General features: G+C 43.9%; 1 pseudogene; it reads left to right on the forward strand.

The window, feature by feature from the left end:
* Positions 1 to 328: 328 nt before the first annotated feature.
* On the forward strand, positions 329 to 446 carry LOC134946257 (5S ribosomal RNA; annotated as a pseudogene).
* Positions 447 to 13,337: the final 12,891 nt, after the last annotated feature.

The following is a 13,337-nucleotide window of genomic DNA, read 5'->3' on the forward strand; positions in this document are numbered from 1 at the left end:
CATTCCGAGTTGTTCGCTCGTTGCCGATTTTCGCTATGCTGCGATTTGTTGCTAACTGCGCATGGTACGCAGAGTGCATGCGCTAAGTTATTTAACACAAAACCTAGCAGTTTTGCTGGTGTTCTTGCGGCGCTTTTCAGTCGCACTGCTGATCGGTGAATGATTGACAGAAAAGGTGCGTTTCTGGGTGGTGACTCAGCGTTTTCCGGGAGTCTGCTAACGTTGGCAGCAGATCCACCTGTCTATTTATTCCTTCTTTTTTCTATCAATCAATTTTCCTAATGGTGATCTCTTATTAATGATCCAGGGATTTTGATGCGTACGCACTATCTACTTTCATACCACACTGAAGACGCCCAATACCATCTGATCTTGGAAGCTAAAAAGTGTTGGGCTTGGTCAGTACTTGGTGGGGGACCACAGGGAAATACCGAGAAGAGTAGAATCACTCACTAGCCCCCGATTCCCTGCCTAACATTGACAGCAGAATCACTGCTCTTTCCTTCCTTCAATTCTTTTTACTCACCTCAATTTAAACGTTGGTAGGCACAGTAGGGGTATACCTTTACCTATGGCACAAGTTCTCTTGCATGGATTGGCAACCAGTCTGTTAGATTGGCAGCTTTGGTCTTCACAAATCAATTCAGGAGTTCTTTCCTGGTTATAAAAAGTGTGATAATCGCAAGACCAAAGCATTTTAATGATGTGTTTTGTTTGTCGTTCTGGATACCATATTTTAACCCTTGTAATTAAAAGTCATGTTTTATATGCTGATAAAGCTAAATATTTATCGTATATAAAACAATTTAAGAGGTCTAAGAACACTGTACGCTATCTACGTAAGAAGTACCGTAAGGGTACACAAGTTGTGTAGCGATCGCTCAACCGTAGTCGAGACGCTCAAGCGTCACGTTCGCTTACGGCCCAGTGATCACAGGCAGGCACGCTATTGGCTGCCGACTAACGTAATGATTCGCTATAGCGTAGCGTACGCTCGGGACCACGAGGAGATCACCAGCGGTGCAGACGCTTACAACGTTTAAACCTTTATATCTATACCTTTAACAATGAGATACACAGTATACCTTAGTGTAGAGACAGAGTGTAAGTGCAACCTGGTGTAACCTGATTAACTACAAAGCTGCTTGAGCGTCACCGACGCTCAGAGAATACTTAACACTATAAAGAATACACAGATACCTGGGCTTAGGGTCCAAAACCTATTATATGTATTTTAACTATTATACTTGCAAAAGGAATCACAGTACAAATGATACACTACAATATAACATAAACCAACTAACCAGATAACTACACTGGAAATACAATACAATACAATTAAAGGAAAATACGAGAGAAAGAGTAGAGAGAGAGAGAGATGGCTCACAGTAAGACAATATGATTACGGAGAAAACTTACGCACAAGGGGAACGATCGCATGCGCCTCGATATCCAGCTCCCGATTTTCAGCAATGAGAACCGTTGATGAGAGTGAATCTGGATATGGTCGGCCTGCCTATTTATGCCCCTCACACAATACAATTCAATGGTCCCTACAATCTCATTGTCCATTGGACACAGGAATTCGGCTTCGCATTATAACAAAAGGTCATAGGTTGATTCATACAGGTGGGCTGTGACTGTTTCCAACTGTTCAGGTGGGTGGGATACTGGGTTTCCCGCCGCATGACTAAGTAAGAACAAATAATAGTAAATGGACATAAACTTCTTATGTCCATAACTATTCGCACGAGCGATTAATCCGCTCCAAACCAACACCGGAATATTGCTATTTAAATACTCTTCCTATGGGTACCAAACACTACTGTATGACCCCTGTTAGACCCTTCGTACAATACAAAGAGGAATCTCTCCGTTCAGGAACATGCTATGTTAACCAAACTTTCAGAATCTATCAAAGGGACCATGATCTATAAAATACCTTATTAGTGAAAATATGTAACGATTGAGTCGCACGCTATGACTACACAAACTTTACCGTAAATACGCATACCGAGCACCAGCGGGTGCACGCAACAGCGGGTATGCGCACTCACGGGAGAGCGCACGCATGCGCAGCGCGGACCTGAATGAGGTGCAAATATGGCAGTGTGCATAGAGATATATATTTCTGACTTTGACAGTCCACCCTTTGGCAGTCAATAATAACTGCCACCTTCTACAACATTTCAAAAGGAGAAAAATATATGTCAGGGGTTAATTCATTTCCATGGTTGGGTAAGGGAGGAGAGAGGAGTAGGTGTGAAGAGGGTATGACCTAGTGAGATAGCAGAAGCATGTGTGTATGAGTCCATGTTTGGGGGGTCATGTATCATCGTGCCGTACGTGTTGTAAATTAAGCTTCGAGGTATTGCGAAGTATACATTTGAATTCCTTCTTATCCCGTGGTACGGGTCTGTGGATGGGCTGTCAAACTTTACCGAGCTCTTTTCGGATTTTGAACAAAATGGGGAGCACATTTTAGTTGATGATACATGAATGGGGGAATATGTGATTGCTGATATCTGTGCCTGTATTCCCTATACTATGTGTGTCATTACCTGAGGGTTGTAGAAATGAAGAAAAGACATAATTACGGTAAATGCGGTGGTATTCTATGTCAGGTTAATGTACATCTGTCGGTTGAAGTTTTGTTCGGTATCAGTTGAAAGTCGTCTTCTTTGCGCTGTGTTGCCCATTAGGTGTGAGCAAAAAGCTTTGTCAATGCCATTAGATTTACAAAAAAATGTTGGGCTAGCGTAAGTTTAAGAATTCTAGGGAAACTGGGGATCCATGGCAAAGTTCATCAAATGTCCGTATCTCAAGTGGTCAAAACTTCTTCTTTGGTCTATCCGTTGTCTGTATAGCGTCTCGTCAACTTCCTCGTCCTAGGGGGTCTTTTTATCTTGGAGAAAAGCAGAAAAACAGGTGAAAGAAACGGACCGTATAATCGCATTTTCATTACATCATTGTTTCTATCATTGGGTCATAAATCAAATCCAGGTTAATTACAGTTTCCTCACTCCTCAAACTCATTACCCTGGTACGATGTTTGCACTTCATTAAAGCCTGACCGCATCTAAATATCAATCCAATCGATATGACAACACCTAAGATACATAGGAGAAACTTCCCAACATCCATTATGACTCCTTGAGCCCAGTCTCCCAAACCGGAGAACCAATTTTGCGGGTTCAACCATGACACCCAACCAGTCAGCTCATTACCTACAGCAGCAAGAGTGAGATTGTGTTTTCGGCGAAATTCCCACTTCAATTGGAGAATATCGTCCATCTTTTGGTCTATGACCTCGACCGGATCCTCGGTGCTATTCGTGATATACGTGCAACACTTCACGCCGTACTGTGTTGCTAATGTAACACAATATCCGCCTGTCACTGCTGTGAGGTAATTAAGAACCATTCTATGCTGCACCAGTTCTGTTTTATAAGCTTGAAGTTCCCTTCCAGTATATCTAAACGTGTCATCATACATTTCAGTGATATTATCTAACAAATTTGCGAGCGCCGATATGTATTTATAATTTAGCACTCCTCTAGCGGTGCGGGTGAAATCTAACGCGATTAAGAATTGAATCCCGGTGGATTCACTTATCAGATCAGAGGCCGGATGCTCTGTCTTCTCTATCAGGTGCCTTTTAACAACGTGCTCGTAATGGGTGTGAGTATAAGGAGCTTGGGCACCACGATGTATGTCTTTCATTTTATCATGTGTTACAGTCATTACTTCAGGCAATACTTTTCCAATATAACACAATCCTTCAGAGTTTGGGGCAAGCCACTTGTACGCCTTTCTCCCGCATATGAAATATGCATCATCGGGGAGAACATATGGGACGGAGAAGGACATAACCATATTACACACCTTCCAGGTGAACTCTCCTAACCCTAATTCTTCCATCTGCTTAATACACGTATCAGGTTGTATGATATGTGCACAGTATCCTGGTGATACTTCTCCAACTCTCGTAATCCTATTTCCTAAGGTGTACCTATACCGGAAAGATTTTCCTCTACTGGCTATGTGGCGTACAAGCTCTGTATCTGTAGGCATTCTGTCTGCTCTATGCGAAAAGGTCATGGTGTGGTTACTCCATGACACTTCCCAATTTCCCGGCTTTCTGGGATTGGAGATGTTGAAACATAATAGGGACCTATCCACATGGTATTGGTGGAGCTTCAAACTAGGAGGGCTGGAGATATTAAACCTCCTGTCCACCGGTCTCCCACCATTTAACTCAAGTACCTCCTCTATCGTTAAAGGAAATGGCACTAGCCCTGATTTGCTATGACCTTGAGGTACTTGAGAGCATACCCAACAATCTGTTTTGTTTAACACATTACCCACTAAGGAGTGATAGTCACTCAATGGATGCCGGTCCATATGGATATTAAAACTGGATTGGCATTTCTTAATGCACCCATCTTCAATGACATTGTTACAGAGCCTACAGATACAGTTTTCCTCAGCTAACAATCCGTCACAATTCCTTCTATGGTCAATGCTATCGGATCGTTTTCTGATACTCGCCTTTGCTTGTTGGTTAGGTTGATCTTGGAAAACTACGCCTCCATCTTTATCATCAGAACCCATTCCAGAACCTCTATCGACCTCCATGGTACTCTCGCCGGAACAGACTGCTCTGGTCAACATCATGGTCAACAGGAAAATCCGGATCACAGTCTCTTGGGGCAAGTCCATCTTATAGGAGGAAACGGAGAAGAATGAGAAGGGGGAAAAAGAAATTTGAGGGAGAGGGGATGGGAAGTGGAGAAAAACAATAAAAGGGAGTGGGGAGTCGACAACAGCTCTCGGTCTTCAAGGCTCAGGTGCCGCCTCAGTCCTCCTGGAACAGACACTCCAGTGATACAACCTCTACCGTCTGTTCCTTATCACGGGACTTCTCTGGATCAGCAACCTTCTTGCAGTGGGATGAATGGACCCAAGTCTCTCTCTCAGCAACCTTCAATGCTGTAGTGCTAGTCAATAAGACCTGGTATGGTCCTTCCCATCTGTCAATAAGGCAACCTGAGCGTAGAAAATTCCGTATCATTACATAATCCCCAGGTTCAATGTCATGACAATTACTATCAGGTAGATCAGGAATCACCAACTTCAGATTATCATTTTGATTCCTTAACTGTTTACTCATGTTAATCAAGTACTTTACAGTTACTTCATTGTTACATTTCAATACATCCTGAGGGTTAATCATGACATGCGGTTGTCGACCAAACAAGATTTCAAAGGGGGACAGATTAAGAGGGGACCTGGGAGTGGTTCTGATACTGTACAATACGATGGGTAAAGCTTCTGGCCATGTCAATCCTGTCTCTGCCATCACTTTACTCAATTTATTTTTAATAGTGCTGTTCACTCTTTCGACCTTCGCACTCGCCTGTGGACGGTATGGAGTGTGCAGCTTGCTATCAATTCCCATCAACTTACACATTCCTTGAAAGACATCACCTGTAAAATGGGTACCCCTATCACTTTCGATTATTCTAGGGATACCATATCTACATACAAATTCCTGCACAATTTTCTTAGCAGTAAACATAGCGGTATTTGTAGCCGCAGGAAATGCTTCGACCCAATTTGAGAAAACATCTATACAAACAAGTACATATTTCAAATTCCGACAAGGGGGTAATTGTATAAAGTCAATTTGTATTACCTGGAAAGGGCCGCCGGCAGGTGGGATATGGGATGGTTCTGTAGGTATTGCCTTTCCAATATTCTTTCTCAAACAGGTAAGGCATGACATTGCTCTTTTACTCGCATGAGAGGAGAATCCTGGGGCGCACCAATATGCTCTCACCAATTTGCACATCCCCTCCTTGCCTAGATGAGTCAGCCCGTGAGCTGCTTCAGCCAGACATGGAAGATATGCTCTGGGGGCCACTGGTTTACCATGTCCATTCGTCCAGAGTCCTGAGGACTCCTGGCCACATCCCTTTGCCTTCCAGACTGCCTTTTCCTGTGTGGAACACAAATTTTGCATTTCACACAACTTCTGTGTGTTAATGGTATTAAATACCATCAATTGTGTGGTGTCTGTCTGTATGGGGGTAGCAGCTGCTAACTTAGCAGCTTCGTCTGCTCGGCTGTTACCAAGTGATACCGGGTCTTGGCTATATGTGTGTGCTTTACATTTGATAACAGCCACTCTGTCGGGTTCCTGTATCGCTGTTAGAAGCCTTTTTATGTGAGCTGCATGCGCTACCGGTGTACCAGCGGCCGTCATGAAATTTCTGAGACGCCATAGGGCTCCGAAATCATGGACTACCCCGAATGCGTATCTAGAATCGGTGTAGATATTGGCTGACTTACCCTTAGCCAATTCACATGCTCTGGTTAGGGCGACCAGTTCAGCAACCTGGGCTGAGTGAGGTGGGCCTAGCGGTTCCGCTTCTATGGTGTCTTGGTCATCTACGACTGCGTATCCAGTACACAAGTCTCCCGAGTCTGACTGTCTATGACAACTACCGTCCGTGTAGAACGTGAGTTCTGCATCTTCCAGTGGGTTGTCACTGATGTCAGGCCTTGCGGTAAAATTTTGGGTCAAATATTCCATACAATCATGTGTATCTTCCTTTATATTAAATCTTCCTTCCCCATCACTCTCACCTTCCACCCTTTGTGCCTGACCAGGCACACCTGGGAGATACGTTGCAGGATTTAATGCACTGCATCTCCTTATGGTGATGTTTACGGGGGCCATTAGTGCCAATTCCCATCTTGTAAACCTCGCTGATGAGACGTGTCTGGTTTGGGCAGAATTCAATAAGGCTGATACTGCATGTGGCGTATGGATTGTGAGGTTGTGGCCTAGCAAGACATCTTCGCTTTTTGTCACTAGCAATGCTATCGCAGCAACGCTTCGCAAGCATGTGGGGAGGGATCGCGCTACCGTGTCTAGCTGAGCGCTGTAGTATGCAACTGGCCTACTGGCATCACCGTGTTTTTGGGTTAGTACACCTGCCGCGCAACCAGCACTTTCTGTTCCGTATAGTTCAAAGGGTTTTCCATAGTCTGGCATACCTAGTGCTGGTGCCTGTGTTAGGCACTGTTTAAGTCTCTCAAATGCTGTTTCGGACTCGTCTGTATGCGAAATCCTATCAGGTTTGTTTGAGGAGACCATTTCCTGCAAAGGTAACGCCAAAATGGAAAACCCTGGGATCCAATTACGGCAATACCCACACATTCCTAAAAACGTTCTGATCTGTTGCTGGGTTTGTGGCAGAGTCATGTCTCTAATTGCTTGGATTCTATCAGCGGTCAGGTGTCTCAGTCCTTGTGTTAGACAGTGTCCCAAATATTTTACCTTAGTTTGGCATAATTGTAACTTGTCTTTGGACACCTTGTGTCCAGTGTCTGAAAGATGAAACAGGAGCTGTTTCGTATCCTTCAGAGATGCTTCCAGTGAATCTGAACACAGCAGTAAATCGTCCACATACTGGATCAATACTGATCCACTGTCTGGTTGGAAAGACTGTAAACAATCATGCAAAGCCTGAGAAAATATACTTGGACTATCTATGAAACCTTGGGGTAATCGAGTCCACGTGTATTGGACTCCTCTGTATGTAAATGCAAACAAATATTGGCTGTCAGGGTGCAGAGGTACCGAAAAGAAAGCGGAGCAGAGGTCAATAACAGTGAAAAATTTGGCAGTGGGAGGGATTTGCATTAGGATGACAGCTGGATTTGGCACTACGGGGAACTGACTCTCAACTATTTTGTTAATCCCCCTTAGATCCTGCACTAGTCTGTAACCCCTCCCCCACTCTTTTTCACAGGGAAGATGGGACTATTAGCAGTGCTGGACGTTCTTACCAGAATGCCCTGTTGTAGCAAGCGCTCTATTACTGGGTAAACTCCTAACTCCACCTCTGGCTTCAGAGGGTACTGTGGGATTTTTGGAGCTATCCTACCATCTTTTACTTGTACAACTACTGGAGCTACGTTTGCCATTAATCCAGTGTCTTGTCCGTCTTTTGTCCAAAGTGACTCTGGTATCTGAGATGTCATCTCTTCTATTTGGGATGGATTCCTATTTGTCATAATGGTATGTGACATTAATTTTGATGGGGAGTCTAACATGTCTCGCACTTCCTGAGCGTGTTTCTCAGGTATGTCCAAGAATACACCTTCAGGAGTACAATAAATGACGCACCCCATTTTACACAGTAAGTCTCTTCCCAGGAGATTGGTTGGTGCCGATGCAGCCAGCAAAAAGGAATGCTTGGTATGCAAAGGCCCTATTGTAATCTCGGCTGGTTTGCTAACAGGGTAGTGCTGGACTACTCCTGTTACTCCCATGGCTGGAATTGTCCTACCAGTGGTTCTCATGCCCACTGTCGAATTTATCACTGACTTGGCCGCCCCTGTGTCTACAAGAAAGTTTAAAGTTTTACCAGCTACATTAATTGCGATCTCGGGTTCACTTCCAAGGTTGGCAATTAATTTTACTGGCTGCAGATTACAGGTATGGCCACACCCCTATTGGGTATGGTGACCTTCCTGAATCCCGCTGGCAGCAACTACTTGTGAGGGAGATAGCTGGGAACTACCAGAGGCATGCCAGTCTCTGTTCGGGGGATATCTTTTTGTTTCCCCTGTATGTGGCTCATAACTCCGTTTCTGTGGACCCCGATCCCAATGTCGTGTGTCGTGTCGTTGTCTAGGGGGTTGGTATGAGTTTCGTGGATTCTTTACTCTACAATCTCGTGCCATGTGTCCCTGTTTGTGACAAGAATAACAAGTAACCATACTTGACTTACCCACAGGATTTGGTGATACAAACAAAGGCTGCCTTGTGGTCAGGGCCTGTATACTTACTGACATTAGTTTATCACCTTGTTGTTCCCTGTGTCTGGTGATGTTTCTATCGTGATCAATAGCAGCCTCTCTCAAAGTAGCCACAGACAGACCTCGCCAACATGGTTGTGTGGTCTGTACCCTAGTCTTCAATGACTCTTTTAAACCATCCATCAGTACCGATACTGCTACTTCCCGATGGTTTGTGTCTGTTTTAATGTCCTCTATGCCTGTGTATTTTGCCATTTCTAATAATGCTCTGTGAAAATACTCTGCAGCTGTCTCTGACTCCTTCTGTTTAATGGAGAATATCTTATTCCATTTAGCTACTGCTGGTAAATACTCTTTTAGCTGCAAGTTTATTCTTTTCACATTATCTTGGTTGTACACATCTGTAAGAGGTACATCATGATCTAGTCCGCAATCAGCTAAAAATTGAGTTGCGTCGACATTTGAGGGTAAACATGCTCTCAGCAATATCTGCCAGTCTTTATTGTTGGGCTCTACAGTGTTACCTAAGTCTCTGATGTATTTTTGACTGGCAACTAAGTCTTTTCTAGGGTCAGGAAATTCAGACACTATGGTCCTTAATTCCATTCGGGAAAATGGAGTGTACATGGCAATGTTCCTAATGGGAGTGGCTCCTGATGTGTCTGTTTTCCCATTTGGCACTGCTATTACTCTAACAGGTGTAATTCTAACAACCTCATTCTGTGTAGATTCTACAGGCTGTGGTGAAATAGTTTCAGCATAATGCATGGTGCCGTACTTACCAGTTGATACGACCTCACCTATCCCTCCGCTAGGGGCCTTTACTAATCTCGTGGGTGGAGCTGTGCCTACTGTGGTCTCTGCTATGGTGGCTGCTAGAGAGAGCGCTGAAATCGTTGCCGATTCGTCCTCTTGATCACACTCCTGAGGAAAGTTCAAAACAGGGTACAACTTGCACGGGTTAATACTTGCATGGGTTAATGGGTTAACATTATCATTAACATTTACACAGTTACTAAGTGATTTTGTGTTACACCTTAGTGCGTCTTTCTCCGCAATCAACTTCTCTCCTGATATATATGGTGGCGGTGGGGCCGTGGCAATCAGTTTTCTGTTAGAGCCAGATCCCGCCGCCTGAGCCAAACCTCTCTGTATCTCACCTTCCTGTTGCCACAACTGTAAATAATCATAATGCTGGATTCGTCTCTTTGTTGATTTTATGAGACATATCCTCCTCCTTAAATTTTGTAACACTTCTGAGCTGAAGCTACCTACTCTTGGGAATTTCTCCCCGTCATGTACAGTCATTCTCTCCCATTCATCACATAAAGTTTCTGTGTGACTTCCATATTTCTCACACATTATATACCTGGCCGACCCAATTGGTCGGACCACTGAATCAACCCGAACCGAGGTTGATCGCCCCCTACCTGAACAAGTGGCCCCCATAGTTCGAAAGTGTTGCTTTATTTAGCCAACCCTTACGCAAAACCAAATGTCCACAATAGGCTGACGGTGGCGGTTTACCGAGTACCCCACTCACTCGCCCACGCCGACCAATACGACCTGATCACACCGATATGGTGCTGGCGTACTCGACCTAGGGCCCCTGCGACCTGAACCTCTATTTACTGGAACCTGCGAGGGTTATCCGAAGAACACTTACTCTTTCCAGTAACTATTGGTTGCTGGATAGTTCCTGAGTGAGCAGCAAACTTCCCTTAAAATAAAAAAAATTACACAAATCACGTTAGAGTGTACAAATAGCGTTTGTGACCCCTTTACTCTAATGGTATTAGGTCAGATTACTAACTAGTGTACACAATTACGTGCGGTCCAATCGTTCAGTACACAAACAACTAAGCTTATGTACGGAAAGACCAATGGAATTGAAAATTACGGCTGCGAATTCCTTCAGCCAGAGCTTATATGGCCTATATGGGTGTTGCACCAACCCTTTTCGGTGTTGTGCCTGTGAACTGTATAGCGGACTTCCTTGTCGGCTGTACCTGGACCTCCTGGTCTGCTATGACCTCCTGGTCTTGTTACAGTACGACCTCCTGGTCTTGCTACACTCTAATGCTCAAAATTGTATATTTAACCAGGGATGCCTCCCTAGCCACCGTGCACGTCACTTACACGCATGTACCTCACGAGTACTCGACTTTTCTTGTGGTTCAACCTTTAAAAATTGTAAAAACACTCACTCATCACATGTACACTTTTGTTTCTATTTCTATTTCTGCGCAGAAATTTTTCTTTAGATCAGGTGTGTTACCAATTAGGAGCAGGATCTGTTAATTAAATTTCGGACACCCAAAAATAGACTTGCGTTATTTCTCGCCTCGCGTTATTTATCGCTTTGCGTTATTTATCGCTTTGCGTTATTTATCAACTTATCGTGACTTGAGCTACGTGGGCGTAACCGGACGCTCCTTTGCGTAATATACGCTGCGTGCGTCGGCCTTTGGATTGCGTACGCAAGTCTTTGTTAGAGACACGTCGTATACGCAAAGCAAAGATCCACCGTAACACAATTTATACTTTTATCAATGTAGATGATCCTTGATCATCTACCACACAACACACTGACTTCGCCTTATCTCCCAGGCAAAACTGTGTGTTTTGTCTATCCTTTAACTATGTTATCTATTCTTAAACTATGAAATAACGGCAACTCTCTTTTAGCACTTCTATCAACTATAAAACTGGCAGACAGGAGAGTGATATACGAAAATGAAAAAGAAAAAGAAATGCAGATATATATATGTGTGCGTGCGTGTGTACGCAAGACAGAAAAATAAACAGTTTTAAAAGGCACTAGCGTTTTGTTCTTACCTCCGGTTCCCGGATTCCTTCAGCACTCTTTACTTAAGCGAAGCAGACGCTTATCCTGTCAGCACTACGAGGGATACAACCTCCCGCCCTTTGCTGAGGGATAATGTCTGCTGATCTACCTAGTGCAGATATGTGAAGGACGGGCGAGCCGCCAATTGATAAAGCTAAATATTTATCGTATATAAAACACTTTAAGAGGTCTAAGAACACTGTACGCTATCTACGTAAGAAGTACCGTAAGGGTACGCAAGTTGTGTAGCGATCGCTCAACCGTAGTCGAGACGCTCAAGCGTCACGTATCTATACCTTTAACAATGAGATACACAGTATACCTTAGTGTAGAGACAGAGTGTAAGTGCAACCTGGTGTAACCTGATTAACTACAAAGCTGCTTGAGCGTCACCGACGCTCAGAGAATACTTAACACTATAAAGAATACACAGATACCTGGGCTTAGGGTCCAAAACCTATTATATGTATTATAACTATTATACTTGCAAAAGGAATCACAGTACAAATGATACACTACAATATAACATAAACCAACTAACCAGATAACTACACAGGAAATACAATACAATACTATTAAAGGAAAATACGAGAGAAAGAGTAGAGAGAGAGAGAGATGGCTCACAGTAAGACAATATGATTACGGAGAAAACTTACGCACAAGGGGAACGATCGCATGCGCCTCGATATCCAGCTCCCGATTTTCAGCAATGAGAACCGTTGATGAGAGTGAATCTGGATATGGTCGGCCTGCCTATTTATGCCCCACACACAATACAATTCAATGGTCCCTACAATCTCATTGTCCATTGGACACAGGAATTCGGCTTCGCATTATAACAAAAGGTCATAGGTTGATTCATACAGGTGGGCTGTGACTGTTTCCAACTGTTCAGGTGGGTGGGATACTGGGTTTCCCGCCGCATGACTAAATAAGAACAAATAATAGTAAATGGACATAAACTTCTTATGTCCATAACTATTCGCACGAGCGATTAATCCGCTCCAAACCAACACCGGAATATTGTTATTTAAATACTCTTCCGATGGGTACCAAACACTACTGTATGACCCCTGTTAGACCCTTCGTACAATACAAAGAGGGATCTCTCTGTTCAGGAACATGCTATGTTAACCAAACTTTCAGAATCTATCAAAGGGACCATGATCTATAAAATACCTTATTAGTGAAAATATGTAACGATTGAGTCGCACGCTACGACTACACAAACTTTACCGTAAATACGCATACCGAGCACCAGCGGGTGCACGCAACAGCGGGTATGCGCACTCACGGGAGAGCGCACGCATGCGCAGCGCGGACCTGAATGAGGTGCAAATATGGCAGTGTGCATAGAGATATTTTTCTGACTTTGACAATGCTTATCATATTTACATTATCGCTAATTAGTTTCAAGAGTGCCCCCACAAAAGAGTTTCACTTCTTCTCTACTTATTATTCATAGTAATACTGTTGACTCAGGGGGTCATTCCGAGTTGTCGTAGATGTGCTAAATTTAGCACACCTACGATCATTCACACTGACATGCGGGGGGACGCCCAGCACAGGGCTAGTCCACCCCGGATGTCAGTTAAGCCCCCCCCCCCCACGCAGAAGTGCAGCGGCGATGCCTTTGCACTTCAAGAGTAGCTCA

This window comes from Pseudophryne corroboree, chromosome 7, assembly GCF_028390025.1.
Source record: "Pseudophryne corroboree isolate aPseCor3 chromosome 7, aPseCor3.hap2, whole genome shotgun sequence".
NCBI classification, from domain to species: Eukaryota; Metazoa; Chordata; class Amphibia; order Anura; family Myobatrachidae; genus Pseudophryne; species Pseudophryne corroboree.